The sequence below is a fragment of the Podarcis muralis genome, chromosome 10, assembly GCF_964188315.1.
Source record: "Podarcis muralis chromosome 10, rPodMur119.hap1.1, whole genome shotgun sequence".
Classification (NCBI taxonomy): Eukaryota; Metazoa; Chordata; class Lepidosauria; order Squamata; family Lacertidae; genus Podarcis; species Podarcis muralis.
This window is the reverse complement of record NC_135664.1, coordinates 3,862,241-3,880,746: the sequence shown is the minus strand read 5'-3', so window position 1 is coordinate 3,880,746 and position 18,506 is coordinate 3,862,241. Positions and strand designations below refer to the sequence as shown.

The 18,506-nt window shown below is 45.9% G+C and overlaps 1 protein-coding gene across 18 annotated transcripts in view; it reads right to left on the bottom strand.

Annotated features, from left to right (window-relative positions):
- The window catches only part of PPFIBP1 (PPFIB scaffold protein 1), a 120,013-nt gene extending 108,826 nt beyond the window's left edge, over positions 1 to 11,187 (bottom strand). For 9 of the 18 annotated variants that reach the window (XM_077935709.1, XM_077935710.1, XM_077935712.1 and 6 more), the window contains exon 1: positions 11,012 to 11,186. The gene's annotated coding sequence lies outside the window, so the exon portion shown is untranslated. Of the gene's footprint in view, positions 1 to 11,011 lie in introns of all 18 variants that reach the window. The other 9 variants (XM_077935721.1, XM_077935724.1, XM_077935717.1 and 6 more) reach the window with 3 other exon arrangements.
- Between the last annotated feature and the right edge of the window lie 7,319 nt (positions 11,188 to 18,506).

Here is an 18,506-nt window from a genome sequence, read left to right as displayed (position 1 = left end):
AATCCTACACTTGTGTGGAAGAAATGCCCACTCAATAACACTGGCACTTACTTCCAAGACTCTAATTTATAAAGTCCAATGAACTTAATAAAAATGGGGGGGGGGGGCCTTCTACTTTATTTCTTTCAGCTCCACTTCTAATCTAGCCACAAGCTTCTCACAAGGCTAATTGGCTGGACAGTAATCCTCCGTTTGAGCACCCATTAATATGGGTTAATACTTATTCTGCTCATTACCTTAGGAAGCAGGTATTGTTTATGAAGGACTGTGAAGATGAGTGTTGACAAATGAGGCCTCTAGTTCACAAAGTGGCTTTTTTCCCAGTTGCTTATATATATTCAAATCGTTTCAGATCATTCTATTCGTTATGATTCTAGGTAAAAGTGTTTACAGTGAATTTTACCATTGTACAGCAGGCTAGCGTCTGCACACGCCAACACTTCCCTCTCTATCCTCCAACCAGGCAAGCAAAGGCAAGCATTATCAGAGTTCAAGATCACATTCCAACCAGGCAAAAACACTGAAGGAGGGTACAAAGCAAGGCTGGAGAAAGGTGTGCCCCCAGAAAGTCCCAACAGCGAAACAGAGAGGCCAGAAGGGTTGGCTAGGAAGCAGAGGGCTGCGGTGGTGGGAAAGCCAGTGTGGTGCAAACACATGGGCAAAGCCAAGTGAGTTTCCCGTCGGTGTGCCTGCACCACACTAACCTCCCTGCTGCGTCACCCACTCCCCTCTTCTTCTTGGGAAGCAGCAGTGAGTCAGCTCTCAGGAGGCAAGATGAGCACTGCCACCCCACCTCACCATCTGCAACAGAGTGTAGTTTGATGTAGGAACCCCACGTTCAAATCCACAGCTATCCTCTTTGTGGTTTGGCGTTGGGCAGCCATTGGTCATACAAAAGCCAACATTTAAACCCAACATGGAGGAATTGTGGGACTGCATGGGCTAGCCTCCCCCTCAACACTGACTTGCCCACCAACAATGCCTCAAAAACCATGAGAAGGGAGCATATGGACAGAGTGCCTCCAACAGGATTGCGGGGCGAGAATCCTGGCCCAATCTGGATCGCCACAAGCACACATATGGAATTTTACATGTGTTCTTCCAACATATGCATGGTGCTCCTTCTCAGGCTCACAGTAGGGCCAACATAACCCTGTAAACCCCCTCAACATGTTAGAAAATTTCATAATGTCAGCGAAAAGGTAAAACATAATGAATATTTTAACATAAGATTGACAAACTGTTGTGCAGTCCCACGTAAAGCTAAAGTACACATCATACAGGCAAAGCCTGCAAAATCGAACATAATCTGTTATATTTTATGTTTTTAAAGAAACTGAATATATTGACGCATGCTACTTTTAAGATACCAGAGAGGTAACACCTTTTAAAGAGCTATCTTTACACTAAACCGTTTTCACCATGATTATCAGATTTCTACTTAAAAAGGTATCTTCATGTTGCGATACACCCAAGGCTGATCCCTAATAGTACAGAGGCACGACAGGTACAACTTGTGGGGCAAGCACACGACTCCTGCAATCTGCACCATCACGGCAACGCAAAACACAGCTTCCGCCACTACATGCATCATGGACCCACAAAAGTCACCAATTCCACTTCCCCACAAGCACAACAAACTTTTGCACTGGGCCCAAGTACACAGGCCAGCCAAAGTAAATAATGAGCACTTCTTGTGTTGAAGGTCCCTAAACATTTTCAAACCAGCAGTTTTGGTCAGGGCTGTTTCCCTTTCAGAAGGCTTCTTAATATTCACTGCTTCCAGAATATTGCTACAGGGGGTTACACACACCCAAGATCTTCTGGACACTCCCAGCAACACCGAGACCCCCCTTTCCCAGGAACTCTCATCTGGGTTGTAATTTGGTGAAGATAAGAAACAGCAGGAGCACTTTCAAGTAGCAGGAGAGAGACTCGCTTACTTGGCCACACTCCAGTGAAAACAGGGCAAGGCTCTGCCAAGCCAGAAGATTCGGGGAGGGGATGGCAAAGAACACAAAAAAAAACCCCAAACAACTGGATAATAAGCAAGTCAACCTTAAGTAGGCCCTATATATAGAGGGCACACCATTACATTCTAGCTGCTCAAATGCAGAAAGACTCAAACTACGATGTGTAACCTGCAATGCAGTTTAAAAAAAGAGGAATTGGGGCGGACAGCAGAAGTCATCATTTGCATGCACCACTGCTGTCTGTAAATCCTTGTGATATACAGGCCCTCCCACCCCACATACATTCCAGCTGCCATGGTTATGCTGGTAAATGATACTCCTTCCCTCCGCTCACATTTCACTCAAGGCCAATCATAGCGCAAGTAACTTAGCGAGAAGCCATTTGTTTTGCATCCCTCATTTGCCTCATAAACAAAGAGGCCCCAGGAGATATCCCTTTGACACCTTGAAAGTAATCCTCGCTTTCCCACAGGGGGTGCGGGAATGATCACCTTCCAATTTCATAAAACTGTAGGACAGAACTAGGTCACCCAGTAATTGTGTAGCCTTAAAGGGGCAGCAGAGTTTGGATTTCACTTTGAAGTCTGAAAATGAGGTCAACCTCACAGGAAGGGGTGGGGGTGGGGAAGAAAAGGCAGTCTTGAGGGGACATCTCCTCTTTTGACATGCATACCATCCATAGGAGAACCTCACGCTGTGGCCCTCATTCCTGAAAGATTTATAAATAAACGCAGAGACTGTACAAACGTACATAGCTGGGAGCTTTACGGATCGAGTCTGAACATTGTGAGCATTTCACACAGGGCTCCGGTTTTCCCCCCAAGGTGCTGCCCTAACATGCATCAGGCTATTTTCTTTAACATCTCCTTCTGCGTAACCAGTGCCTCCCGGCTGGAAGAGGTAGGGAGAACACACACAAGTTTTCAAATTGTGTTCAACTTCTGGCCGGTCCTTGATAATACATTCTGGGTTTCCTCAGTAAGATCAGGCAGACAACTTGCCCCCCACTGCCAGCTTTCTCCTGCAGTGTCCAGCCCCAGGAGTACATGGGGACCTTCAAGGATGCGCTCTCAGGTGATAGAGGGCAACGGTGAGGCCTACAACTGGTGCCCTGCATGAAGCGACTTGCATTGTGCTCTGTACGTGTCCCTGGATCCATTGCAACATGCAAGCCCAATCCGTAGAGATTCCTCAGTAGGCAAGGGTTTCCTAAAAGAAGGTTTAAGAACCACGGCACCTAAAAAATTGTAGTGTCTCAGATAAGATTTCTGAAGGCAGCAGCCGCCTCACTCTCTTTTGGTTGCATCAGGAACTTAGAGCGTTATGAGTGAAATCCTAGTGGCATTTGTGTTGACGGCTTAGGTGACAATCTTTTGAAGTTGTAAGTCCTGGATGCTTAATGGGCAGGTCCATTGGCAGATTCCAAGAAGAAAACAGAAATTGCTGAGGAGTGATATGACGGGATAGCAACTTTTCAGGGTTAAGAATTCACTGGCAGTTTTTCAATGAAGTGTAGTTCTGAAACCAGAAATTAGATTGTTCCCTCTGTTTAGCTGGTATATGCAACAATTTTGGCCATGTGTATACCTTACTTAAAACTGCAGATGCAACACAATCTCTGAAATCAGACTTGTTTCATATAGTTTATAGGACTGTAAGACATAAAAAACTGCTAAGATTTTAAATGCATACTTAATAGCTGTGGAACAATTAGACCAAAATAGATGAGCATCAGTTCTCAAATGTGCCAACATGTAAGAATCAGTCATTTCAACAAACCAGTGTTGAAAGTTAGCTTCTGTAGAAGAAATCAAGCAAAACTTTGAACTGCAAATATGTTTAATGAGGAAGGAAATGCCATAGACTAACCTCTAGGCTCCTTCTTCAGGTTTAACAGGAGTTAAATACATAACAGAATGTGTTCTAGGACTTAGACGCTGAAATGGAGAATGATGCTTACCCTGCTGACACTAAAACCATACTAAGGATGTGCAACACATACACTGGCCTGAAAGTGTGGCATATTTCAGTGAAGGATAAATGAACTATGTAAGCAGGGAAGTATTTGGTTCAAATATCAGTTCTACCACAATCAAACTGGATAACCTTTAGCAAAGCCACCAACACCATCTCCTACATATGCATCAGACCATGCACTAAATGACTGTATAATGTATTTCAGTATTTGTCACAGAGACAGGAAAAATATAGTTGTCCTAGTACAATAAGGTGGAAAGCAAGCAGCATAACCCCAGCCATTTATGAAATAATTTGTTAACTGTGGGTTAAACCTCAGTATCTAGGACTTGCCGATCGCATGGTCGGCGGTTCAAATCCCCGTGGCGGGGTGCGCTCCCATTGCTCGGTCCCAGCGCCTGCCAACCTAGCAGTTCGAAAGCACCCCCGGGTGCAAGTAGATAAATAGGGACCGCTTTATAGCAGGAAGGTAAACGGCGTTCCGTGTGCGGCTCTGGCTCGCCAGATGCAGCTTGTCACGCTGGCCACGTGACCCAGAAGTGTCTGTGGACAGCGCTGGCTCCCGGCCTATAGAGTGAAATGAGCGCACAACCCTAGAGTCTGTCCAGACTGGCCCGTACGGGCAGGGGTACCTTTACCTTTACCTAACATACTACAGTGGACGCTCGGGTTGCGACCGTGATCCGTGCAGGATGCACGTTTGCAACCCGCGTCTGTGCGTCTGCAGGTTGCGATTCGGCGCTTCTGCGCATGCGCAACCACTGAAACCTGGAAGTAACCCATTCCGGTACTTCTGGGTTTCGGCAGTCCGTAAACCCAAAAAAACGCAACCTGAAGCGTCTGTAACCCGAGGTATGACTGTACAGTTAAACAAATTAGGAAAACCTTAATTTCAACATGTGCCATTTCCTTATTGGCCTAAAGCAGTTATTTTCTACATGAGAAAATACTTTTAAATGTCACATAAATTCTGTAATTTATCAGAACCCCAAAACTGTGTATAAAAGCAAAACTCAATATACACTTGGACCCAGCTGTAATGCAAGGAAGCCAATATTCTAGTTGGCTGCCATATTTACCAATGTCATGTTGTCAACAAGGCAGTAAATGCGGGAGGGGGGGTTATTGGGTTGTTGTTATTTTATGGTTTTATATTTTGATTTTATTCTGTGAACCACCCTGAGACCTCCAAGAATAGGGCAGAATATAAATTCAATCAATCAATAAAGTCTGGACTGTATCACTTAAGAAGACTGCAGATGGGGATTCACATAATGGGATGCTCTGCCAAGCAAAACATGCCCGACATGTGGAAAAGTTGGGGTATTAGGATACAATCCCCAAGATGCAAGTCTTAAGACTGCCTTAGTAAGAACTAGTTCTCAAATATGCGACCACGTGCAAAGTTGACATTCAGCCTTCACCAGTAATTTATTTGCCCTCAGTCATTTGAGGAGGGTGTTAAAACCATATCTCCCAAACAAAAAACCTGAAAAGCAACATAGGAAACCTGAAACATGCGAAAACTAAACCTTCCACAAGTATAAAAATCCTCTTCTAGGCTGGCAGTCACTTACGACTGTTACTGTGACACTTCTCATCCAGTAAGAGTGAGAAAATGTTGGGGTTTTGGAAGAAGTGACTCTCACTCCCCTGGGAAGGAAACGAACCATCCAAGCAGGCCCCCGTCATGGGAAGGGGGTGTGTGACACCTTTGGGATCCTTGTTCCCTCAAATGTATCTTACCAAAATGTATCTTACCCAAAATTGCAGCTTTTGTTTACCGATATAAAGGGGAGGAGGGGTGCTGCCACTATTTCACTCCCAAGCCCCCAGTAACAAAGAAAACTGCTCCTGGCTTGCAAGAAGTGTACAAACTGAGAAATTTTTGCTGCTCACCCCCTTGGGGCAGTCTAGAAATGTTTTTATAAACAAATAGGCACACTTTTTTGTTTAAATTGTTAGAGGAATTTGGCAACTTCACACTTCTTTAAATAGGGCCTACATTTCTTAAAATCTTCACTTTCACACCCCCAATTCCCCCACATCTCCAGTTGTGGGCTTGTTCCATTGTCATGGACCATGGAACAGCTGCTGACAGCAATACTGAAACCAGTATGGATGAAGTAGAAGCAGAAGGCGCCCAAAGAGAGCCTACACCTCTCAAAATAAATTTCCTGCTTAAATAACTTTCTCCTTAAAAAGCCCAAGCTCTCCAGGTGAGAGACTAACCAGCCAGTCAGCAGACTTGAGCCAACTGTTCTGTTTTGAGCTACTGAAGTAAAATCCCATCTTTTCCACCTCCCTGGCACTTCCCACTTCCATTGACCATCTGCCCCACTCACCAAACTTCCTGGGGGCTCCAGAATCAGCAGTCCCACCTTGAACACCCTGCCTGAGAAGGGCTAGACTACAGTCTCTAGGGTCTCCCAAACACTCACTACTTTTCCTGGTGCTTATGGGTGCAGAGTATAAGGAATGCTTGCAGAGTGCGGGGGGGCGGGGCGCAGGGAGCATGCATTTGTGTCCAAATAAACACTTGCACCATGCACAGACAAATGTCCATCTTTACACATCCAGGGTCCACGGTAACAGCACCCTGAATTCTTTAGTTTTTCCCTATATATGAAGAGAAACATTCACTTACATGTGCAAAGCAAAGGAGACCACAATTCACGTGGCAGTTCAGTGTGTTTCTGAAAAGCAGTTCTATTTGCACAGCTCCATCCTTGCTCACACTAGAGTGTAACAGAATGTTAGTAACTATACACTGCATATTTAAAAGTGTGATAATGTTACAGTATATCAAGGCTTTTTGGCTTCCGGTATATTTGACTGTTCAGAATATCTGCACTTATGAGCGCCTTTGTTGTTGCACTGAAGTTTCAGGAATAGAGGTATTTATTTTGCTGATCACTTATGCCCTTCTGCATGTTCTACAACCAACAGTTCGCAGTGCATATTTTACTGTCAAAACCTTGAACGAGGCTAAAGGAAAAAGAACTAGCAATGCTGACTGCGCCATAAATCCTTAAAAATTGTCTACAGATTAAAAACATGAGGTAAATTTGAATCAGTCACTCCCCATAAATATGGTTTAGAAAACTGCTTTAAGCTATCCTTTAGAATCAGAAAAGCTACTTATGAAGAACACTGTATGCCACACAGGCATTCTGCCATTTATTCAGCTCTTAAAAAACACCTTGGGGTTGCCAGCCTGTTTTGGCCCCCATCTCTTCTGCACACATTACTGAAAAGAGGTAATCTCTTAAAATGCCGTCCAAGAGTCCAAGAGAATAGGGAAGAAAGAAGATGTGGCTCTTCAGCTGGCAAGACAGGACCCACGAATGGGTTGCGCTAAGCATTTAACTTGTGCGCGTTCAGCTTCACGCGCTTGGCAAAAAAATAATAAAATAAAAGGGGGCAGGTACAATCCCCAGAACATAGCACCTGCCTAAGTTGCGGGCTTACTTTATACTTAGTATTTATGGATTGTTTTTCTTAAAAGTACTTCCAGTTCTTGTCAATTTCAGCATCAAGACACAGGGGAAGACTCTTAGAATCATAGCACTGCCAGTTGGAAGGGACCCTGAGGGCCATCTAGTCCAACCCCCCCGGCCGTGGAGGAATCTTTCTCCCAACATGGGGCTCAAGCCCTCAACCCGAGATTAAGAGTCTCCTGCTTCACTGATGGAGCTATACCATCAAACACTTTCAAACACTCCAAGACACTTTATATATATTATCCCCATTATCTTTATAATATGAGGTAGGCTACCTCTACAGTGGTACCTCGGGTTACATAGGCTTCAGGTTACAGACTCCGCTAACCCAGAAATATTACCTCGGGTTAAGAACTTTGCTTCAGGATGAGAACAGAAATCATGCGGCGGCGGCGCAGCAGCAGCAGGAGGCCCCATTAGCTAAAGTGGTGCTTCAAGTTAAGAACAGTTTCAGGTTAAGTACGGACCTCCGGAACGAATTAAGTACTTAACCCAAGGTACCACTGTACTTCTATATTGAAGGGGTCGTGATGTCCTAATGGCTATGACGAAACTTGAAAGAGGAACCCCACAGTTCACACTTTTAGCCACAAGACCCAGCCCCAGATGTAGTGCTCAGTGAAAATGCCACCACGCCATCAGCAGGTGTTATGTTAATATGGAACATATTAGTCACAAGTCAAGCCATGATGAGAATAAGAATTTGATCAAGCCACCCTGGAGGCCAACCCCAAAGCCATTCTAAATTGTTCCAATCCCTCCTCCTCCTCCATGGCGAGATACTGACTGACCTCCTCCTCCTCCTCTGCTTATCCACAGCAGCTCATCCCCTCTCAAGCTGGTTCATAACAGGCTTTCATGTTATCAGGAACTTGACAGGGCCCAGCTTTAACAACTCTCTGGTCTATTACTACTCCTTATGAGCTACCACTCTACATGTGAGGGGCATTCACACATTTGGGAGTCCTCCGTGTCTAAGGATGCTATTCTTAGTTGCCCTGTGTGGAATGACTGTCTGAAACAGAACAGTATGATTTTATTGCTTTGGCTCATTGTTACTGTATTAGGCTTTTTACCATTTTAATGTTCTACGTGTTATCCGGTTGATTTTATCAGGTACTACATGCTGCATTCTGAAACAAAGTCTATTAAATAAATGAATGAACTCTTATTCGTATCAATAAACTTGTTAGCCTGGAGTCTCAACAGAGAGATGAATCTGCCTTGCACAGGATACCACCGTACTTATTTCACTGCAAACCACTCTGTATCCCTACTACAGCTGGGCAGGATTGCCTCTATCCATCACAACAAAGCTTTATTTTTCAGTTCCCTGGGCTTCCCTGCTCTTTCTTAGAGCCAAGATTCTCAAATGGAAGTTGCAAGTCACTTGTAGGTAGGACAGAGAAATGTTGGGCGTGCAAAAGGGATCTGCTGCTACTGAAGACCAGTGTCCTTTCTCTCTTTGATGCCGGGGTGAGGCACTCCAAACGCAGCAGATAACGGAAGGAACTGCTCAGTTCCTGTCTTTTGGGTCAATCTGGAGCAAACAAGCAGACCCTGTTGCCAGGAAAGAGAGGACAGCGACAGGAGTCTCTATTTTCCAACTCCACAGAATTCATGTGCATCAACACTTCTATGGGCAACAACCTACACACAACCACCAACGAAACAGATGGTTAATACATGCCTGGTTTGGGGAGAGGGAGGGTACAATTCAGAAGACGGAGCACCGTATTTTTCGCTCCATAAGACGCACCTAGTTTTTAGAGGGGAAATGCAAGGAAAATAATATTCTTTAAAGGGAGCGCTGAGCAGAGCCTGTATGCATCCCAGGCTCTGCTCAGGGCTCCCTTTCACGAGCCGCGTGGAGCACGTGTGTGTGGCTCTTGGGGGCTTTTCCCTGAGGAGGGAGAAGGGCAGCCCATCAGTGATAGAGAGTCTTTCTGTCAAAAAATGATTTAAATCAAGTCTTACTGACTAGTAATTTAAATCGTGATTTAAATTGATTTGATTTAAATCAAATCCACCCTGCTGGGATCCAAGTCACTGGGAATAAACAGCTTCCCAAAACTGTATTTTGCACAAGTGTAAAAGCGTGCAAGTGTTATAGGATTTCACCACAGTTTACACACACAAAGACATATGCTGCATACATCCCAGAGCAGAGGTTAAAGACACCAAACTGAACCAACAACCCAACAAGAAGCTGCTTCAAAGAGAAGCTTCAGTCAGTCTTTATTTTACTCTCTCCCAACTTTCCTCAGATGGTGCCGCCCAACATTTTTACTGGTCAAAAGAAGGTGGGTTTGTTTTGCTCCCGTGAATAAGCAAACGGCAGATGTCTAGCTGGAATATATGGCAGCTTCCAGTTTCACAGGCAGGAAGAGAAATAAAGAACTCTGTGTTCGCAGGAGCCCTCGCTCCCCACTGGGCAGAGACAGCAGAAATCTGACAGGCTTTAAAAGCAGCAGAAAACATAGCAATATTAAAAACACAAAGTAAGTACCTATTGTACAGAACAACCTCTCCCAAAATAATCCTTATCCCAAATTAATAAAACCATGACTTTTTAATTCAATTAAACTGCAGTTCTCGAGCCATTCACACACTGCTGAAGCCAAAACAAAAATCAATGAGGCTGATCCAGAAGGAATCTGGAAAGTTCACTTCCACTAGCCTTGAAACTGTATGGGGTTTGATTAGGCATGTTGGCTTTTAAAAAGCTACCAACTTAAATTAAACCTCAAGCAAATTTTTATTGGCACCAACAGACCGGACTAATAAACTTCTTCCCTCTAGTCTAGTGAAACATAGAAGCTTAGCCTGGGAGACATGAAGCCAGCAGCCAAAAACATTCTCCCAAGCATTACAAGGTTTTCACAATATCCTGCTAGATCCCCTCCACCGCAAGATCACCTTTTCCATTTAGCACCAGTGTGAACATAAAAGTAGGCCATTCTTCCCAAGCTACATCTGACCTGAGGAGGAGGAGGTCTTGAGCATATACCTTCCTTAAAATCTCCCCCCCCCCTTTTACCAAATCTCATCCATATTCATATTTAATATTTTCCCCCATGCTTTCATCTACATGATTTTCCACAAACACACACGCTACATTCATTGCCCAATCATCGCTGGTTTGAGAAAAGGCTCCAATTTCCTTGGCGTCTGATCAACCTGTTTGGATCCTAACCTGCAGACTGGCTCCCCCCTCCCTCCCCCCCTTCCGGGCAGCTGATTTAAATAAAACCCAGGAAGGATTCCCCCTCGCCCCCAGTCTTCAGGTTTACATTTCTCCACCCTTCGCAGGACTCGCTCCTTCCCCACCTTCAGAAGATCAGCCCCCATTAAGGACCCAACTCGGCACTTCCTGCCGATGGCCAACAAGTGGGGAGGGGGCGCTTGGCAGCCAAGACCCGGAGGGGGGGGGATGAGAGAGAGAAAGGGAGAAATGAGGCAGCACCCCCAAAGCAGCATGTCCAGAGAGCGGCCGCGCTTGCAAGCCCGGAGAAGCAGGCGAGCTCCTCCTGCACACGAGGAGACCCACGGACTTACCCGAGTCGGAAGCGGACCGGGACTTCCAGCAAAGAAAAGGCCTCGCCCTTCTGTCCAACTTTACAAAACCATCCCCTCTCTCTCTCTCTCTCCTTCCGCCTCGCGCCCCGCAGGATCCCGGCAGGAGAAGCGATCCAGGGAGAGACCCACGTCACTCCCTCTTCCCAGGCTCGTCCCGCTCCCGCCCCCGCAAAAGGACGGGAGGGAAGTCCGGAGAGCCCGCCCCCGCCTCCCGCTGATTGGAGAGGGAGGACGTCACTCGCGGGAGGGGGCGGGGCTGGGGGGGCTGGCCCAGCCTCTCCATCGACATTCCAGGATCGCGGGACGGGGGGGGGGGGGAGCGCCTTTGCAGCGTCCGCGGGGAAGAGGAGGCGGTGCGGGGAGTAAACAGCGCGCAGCGAATCAGGGGGGTGTTTGTCGCGAATGCAAAGTGCAAACGGGGATCTTTACTACCAATGCAAAGTGGAAACTGGTTTTAGAGGTTTTTCCATGTTGAAAATCATTTCCCCCTCGTAGTTTCCGAAACTGCATGCTCTCCAGGCGGGGGGAGAAGAGCCCCAGGACTTTCCGCAACTGTAAAAAAACTGTGTTGTCCTGGAAGAAATCTGCCTGCTCCAGCCCATGGGGGGGGGGGGAGATTGGAATAAGGTTGCATTTTAACAGCCTCCCCGCCGTTTGGCCCGTTCCTTCGCCCTCGCGCTCCGCTTGCGAGGTTTGCTCTTCGCAGTCCGGAACTGAAATTAACTTCAGTTTGGTTTTACAATGGACGTTATTCACACAGCAGCAACAGCGAACAGCAGCCAGTCGGGCAGCCAAATTCTGAATGAACTGCAATTCAACTCAGGGACTGTCGCTAAATCATCTTTTTTGTGTGTGTGTTTTAGGATTGGGGGATCAAAACAAAAGTTTCTCAAACTAATTTCAAAAGGTCTGACCTGAGACAGGAATTATAGAATCAAACAACTGTGGAATTAGAAGGGACACCAAGGGTCATCTAGTCCAACCCCCTGCAATGCAGGAATCTCAGCTAAAGCATCCATGACAGATGGCCACCCAACCTTCGCTTAAATGCCTCCAATGAAGGAGATTCTGCGACCATTCCACTGCCAAACAACTTACTGTCAGAAAGTTCTTCCTCATCTTTAGTTGGAATCTCCTTTCTAGTAACTTGAAGCCGTTGGTTCAAGTCCTAACATCCAGAGTTGGAAAAAAACAAGCTTGTTCCCTCTTCCAGCCCTTGAGATATTTGAAGATGGCTATCATATCTCCTCTCATTCTCCTCTTTTCCAGGCTAAACAGACCCAGCTTCTTCCTTTGTTCCTCATAACACCAACAACCTTCTAGCAACACAAAACGCAGAGCTTAGTACACACACACACACACACCCAGGCAAGCAAAATGCACTATCACTGTCCAGTGACACATAACCAGGCAAAAGCCCTCAAGGAGAGGTTTGGTCTAGGGCTGTGGTGTCCAAACTTTTTTCAAAGAGGGCCAGATTTGATGAAGTGAAGGGCCGTGAAGGCCAACCAAAGTTGTTGAGCTTTTTGTTAAGATTTTACCCCAGGAAATAAACTGCCACAGGGGCCGGATTAAACCGACCCCCAAAACAGAGACTTTGGACATTGGGCATGCCTGCTCTAGGGAGAGTCCAGGAGCCAAACAGACTGACCTCAAGGGCCACGTGTGACCTTCATGTTTGATGTCCCTCCCCCTATTCTAGACCTTCAAATGTTATTGTATAGGAGTTCTGTCCTCTTTTGGACTCTGCCTTTATACATATGAGGTACAGTAAGAATATACACCTTCCAACATTTAGAAGTGTTCAGATAAATCCCACACACATTTAATGAACCACGAAGAAGCAGCAGGAAAACACCTGCTGGCTACGGTCGTTGCATCCTGACACTCCCACTGGCCACGTCCCACCTACAGTTGTACATTGAATCATACAATTGTAGAGCTGGAAGGATTCCAGGGGTCATTTAGTCCAACCCCCTGCAATGCAGGAATCTCAACTAAAGCATCCATGACAGACCCCCTGAATGCTCCTCACTCAGCAGCATCAAGGCGGCAGCAGGTGGTGTCCATTGGGACTAGTGAAGTGGAAGGCAGGGGCCCCAAACAGCAGGTGGAGCCAGTGAGACACAGAGTCCACTCATTCTAGGTTTGCCCCGCTTCCCTACCAAGTTTTGCAAGGGCAGACTGGGACTAAGGAAGCTAGCAGCCCCTGAACTGGTTGCAAAGTGGCAAGGTGTGGGTGCCTGAGAGCAGCCTGAGTTTGGGGGGGAACTTCCCCATCATCCCGAATGGAGCAGCCTCCCCTGCTTCAAGGGCTTTCTCACCAGCCATTCACTGGCTATGTTAGGGAGGCCCATCTCAACACCACTTTGGTCAGAACTAAATACGGCTTTGATACAATGATAGCGCAGCGCTTCATTTTGCCAACAAATTGTGCTGTTCTTCCTCTGAAAATTAAGCCCCAGGTAAGCTCTTCTTTGCATAGATGTTATGCCATCACTTTAACAAAGTGAAAATTAGCATAGGACAATGCTACTAAGTCTGCAGGAACCTTGAAACTATAACACTTGGATGTGAGAAAACTGCTAATATTTGCACTGTGGTGCTTAGTCGGGGTATTTTAGGTTTAAGTTTTAGCACTTCTATGGTATTTTAACAGCAATAGGTAGCTAAAGTATTTTAGCTGTTCTAGGAGAACTGTGGTTGCTTCTAGTCTATGACTGTTTTGCAGTTTAGGGGTATTATTTTTCCTTCCACAATCAAATGGAAATGGAATGAAAATGGTGGCCTATGTCAGTGTGGGGTTGTTGTTTTGCAGTACTCACGGGTACACGGTAGTGGCACCTTCCCCCCTCCCCCCAAAAATGGCTTCTAAAGCAAGCATGCGAGGAGGGTGCGCCTTTTCTCCTGTGCCCATGACAGCAGGCCCCTCGGCACCGCCAGCCCCGGCAGTGGCACTTACTCCTCATCCTGCGGTAGCATAGTTGCAGGAAGCTGCTGGGCTGCCACTGCACCCGCCACTCTGCCAGCTCTAAGGCTAGCGGAAGGCACTTGGCACTCAGCAAGTGGACCAGTCCATGGCGGCGGCAGCAGAATCGATGCCAGGGCCAGGCAACACCAAGAGGACTCACGTTTCCTTGAAGGCCTCACATGTGGCACAGAGGTGGAGGGCCATGTCTCCTGGCACTGGCAAGCCCAGCTCCGGGTCCTCGGTGGGCACTTGCCCCACATCGACCCCCAGCCTGCAGCCACAGCCCGTCAGCTGAGAGGGGTATTTCATGGTAAGTACCGGCACCTTTTCTCCCTAGAAAAAAGGCACTGGTCTAAACAGTACTTAATGCCATATCACCCAGCATTGCCATGGCAAAGACTCTTCTATATTTGTTCATAATCTAAGTCCTGTTCAGCGAAGCCTTCCTGCAATTTTAGTCTGCAGCTTCCTTTGTGTAGTAATTCCCCACCCGTAATTCCTCCCTGCTCAGCATAGTGCAACCTTGCTGATAGGCCTGGGCGATGTATCAATATATCACCCAGGACGGGTATGAGGGGCAGACGGCGCTAGCGGCTTCACTCAGCAGTATATCGTGGGTGAGACTGGCACTGCTCCTGAGTCCCTCTGCTACCAGTACTGCTTTCAGCATCGGACCGCTCCTGGCAGAGGGACTAGAGATGGGAAGGCCTGGGAAAAAAACTGGAAAATTGGGAAAGAGCAGCCCCCCCCCCCGTTTTCCCCCAAAGCCATTTTTTTTCAAGGGGGGGGGTTGATATAGTTTGAATATTCCACACACTATTTCCCCCCCCCCCCACCTATTTTTTCCTGGAAAAAATGGCTTTGGAAAAAAACAGGAAAAAACCTGTCCCACCACCCTCCATTTTCCCATTTTCCTTCCAGTCCTTCCAGCCCCCCCACTTTGGAGCTCCCAGGCAGGTGCTCTCGCTGTACTCTTTCCGGCAACTGCTCAAAACGTTTTCATGAGGGCAGCCCATCTGAACACGTAGAAGCTGCATGCAATTTACTTCCTTTTAACCATCTTTTAAATCATCTTTTGAATACTCTTAAATACCTGCTTTTAACTGTGTTTTATCAACCATTTTAATGTTCTGTTGCATATTTTTGTAAACTGTTTAGAAGCTCTCTTACCATCATGCCGTTTATAATGTATAATAACAAATTCAATTTAAAACACACACACACACACACACACACACACACACACACACACACACACTCCTTTTCCTTTCAGAGTTTGAGCCTTAGTGCAACATACTATTCAGTAACTGGATGTTGATTACCTCTGGGTCTGGCATGCAAAAAAAATTGCCTTACGCTTTGCCCCGACTGTCCTCAAGTAGAGATGGGAAGGCCTGGGGGAAAACTCCAGAGCCAATTTTTAGAAGTCCATGGGAAAATTACAAAGAGGAAGAGGAAGAATAAATGGAAAATGAAAGCAGTAGATCAGAAAATGAGATAGAATAAACTGCATGTACATGTTGTGTCTTCTGTGGGTTTTTATTTTAAGCACTACTCAAAAGGTAGACCTTGTATGGAGCTTAAATATTGAGGTGGACCTTAACTTTATTTACTGTTGGTGCTAAGGGGCAAATCTGATTATTTTTTATGTTGATGGTTTCTTGCATTTTTGTTGCTTTTGAGGGAAAGGGGGGTGGTTACCTGTTTTATTGCAAGAATAATACTTTTATATACACTGTGTTTCACACTATTTGTAAAACTATGCCACACTGAACTTTTTTTCTTTTTTTCCAGGGAAAAATAGAGGGAAATTTTTTTTTTCCCCTCATGGCTTCAAAATTTCTGGAAATTTTACATCTCTAAGAGGGACTCAGGAAAAGTGGCAGTTTCATCCATGATGTACTGCTGTCTGAGGCCGCCATCGCTCTCTGCCCCTCAGACCGCAGAGGGAAGAACAAGCTGTATCGTCGGCTGACTGGAGGCTGCCATGAAAGACAGAAGAGCAATTAATTCTCCTGACCCAGAACGGGCTTCATGGATCTGATAGCAGAAAAGCAGCATTTTGTATGAACTTTGCTTAAAGATACCTGTTGCCATAGTAATTAGGGGCAGGCTGTTCTGACCAATGAAAATAGTTTTAGGGGTCCACAAGCTGTCCATGCGTTCTGTTACCCAATCATATTGCTGAAAAGGATTGTGCACGAGGCGATAATGCATGTAATTGTTATAAAAGTGTCTTGAATTTTGTTCAAGCTGGTCCCAGCTTTTCAGAGATATCCACTGGGGCCTCTAGATTTATGCTGCAGCAATAAAAATACAGTAAACTCTTTCTACACCCTGAGTTTGTCTTCTTTTGGCTGAAGGATCAGCATTTTTATTCCACCCACCCTTGTATGGTAACAATCGTACAACCAAAAACACTAGATTCAATAACTGGAGAGAGGTTATATGAAATATTTATATTATTATTTTCAGCCTGACTTGAGCTCTCCAAATTGCCTCATAGAATGTAATAAAAACAATATAAAAACAACCAATTAAAACTGTGCCATAAATCATTACACCAGGGCCATACAATAGTGAAAGCCCGTCTTTAAAAAGCATTTTTTTTAAAAAAGAATAATACTTCTAGATATTGGCAGGGGGCTAAAAACAGGCTTTCCAAGAGAAAAAGTTCTATACTCAGTACCAGCACCAATAAGGCCCTGTCTCACATACTTGCCAGATGGTGTAAGCAAGTGGAACTGTGGGAGCAGGTGGGTCTCTAGAATGACTGCCTCTCCCCATATGAACTGACTTGGACCTCATTTGAGGCGCTTCTTTAACGGCCCCCCTCCAAGCGAGGTCCAGAGGGTGGCAAAACCAGAACAGGCAGTTTCTGTGCTGGCTTCCCACTTGTGGAATGCTCTCCCCAGGAAGGCTCGCCTGGCACCCTTCTTACGGAACGCTTTGCCTCATGAGACCAGGGCCCTGCAGGATCTGATTTCTTTCCGCAGGGCCTGTAAGACAGAGTTGTTCCGCCTGGCCTTTGGCTTGGAGCCAATTTGATTCCCTCCCTCCCTCCCTCTCTTTCTTTTTTCTTTTCCTTCTCCTCCTGCAATGAGGCTACATTTTAATATTTTAATGTTCCATTATTTTAATGTTGTATTTTATTTTTGTTTTTAAGTTGTAATCATTCATCTTGTTTTTATTATTGCTTGTAAGCCGCTCTGAGCTCGGCCTTGGCTGGGGAGAGCGGGGTATAAATAAAAAATTATTATTATTATTATTATTATTATTATTATTAATAATAATAATTAATAATAGTTGTATTTTCAGGGCCGACTTAAACATATCCAGTGCCGTGGTGCAAAGATCCCTCCAGCGCCCCCCCCCCCCATTTCCCAGAGTTATAAACTTTGTATATCTGCCCCTTTCTAAAACATATTTGTTGGTGTGTGCTTTTCTTTTTGTAAATCCAGATTGGAATGGAGGTGTTTTCTCAGGACAGTGGAGGCCTGTGTGCTGCATCCGGTTGGTGCAGTAGTGGTGCCCCTCACCCTTCTTCTGATAGGAAGGGGGAGGGCTGGGGGGGCTGAGGAGGGTCAGTTGTGGGGAGTGAGAAATGTCCCTATGTTCATCTGAGGAATTGTGGAGGTTGTGGTATTCACCTCCCAGCCAGCAATAATCCTGTTTCTGCTACCTGCCACCTCTCTCGACATTTGGCCAGGTTGGTGGCTGAGGAATGCAGACAGGGAGCGAGGTGTGCTAGGAAGGAGTTCAGCAGAGAGAAGCAAGCTGCCTCACCAAAAACATGGCAGAGGGAGAGTACTTTACATGCCTGCCCTCCTTTTGCCTTTCTAAGCCCTCTAGGCTGCTTTGCCAAGGCTAAAAACTTCTTTAAGCAGGGGTGCCAATTTGAATAAAATATTCTGGGGGCCCAGATAAGCTCCACTCTGCATAATTGATCACATGATGCAGTGCACACATACCATTTGAATGGGAGTGCCCATCAACTTTGCCCGGCCCCCTCAAATACTTTATGGTGGGGGCCAAAGCCCCCAAGGCCCATGGAGTCGACTCCTATGTCCTTAAGGCAACGATATAATCTATCAACATTCTGTAGAGAGGAGCAAATTCTGCCAGCATATTTGAATGATTTATCCACAGTTAAAGCCACTCAATGAGCCAGGAATGGCCTGCTGTTTTGATTCCCTTGGCTCTCCACAAGACTATCCTTCCTGCCTTCATAACGAAGAGGAAAACAACACACATGCCTTGTAATATCCACTTGTTAGCACTTTAACCCCCAAAGGGTTCCCGGGGGAGATGACAGCATCTTCATAGTTGAACAGGAACTGTGTTGGCTTCCCATTTCCAAGCGTGTATCTTAGGAATACATTCATTGGGGCTGCATTTCATACCTTGACCTTTCAGAGTTCTTGGCTTATTCTTCCTGTGACACAGTTGTAGAGTATGAAGAGGCCCAAAGTGGGGTGGGATTAGGCCCATGTTTCTCACTCT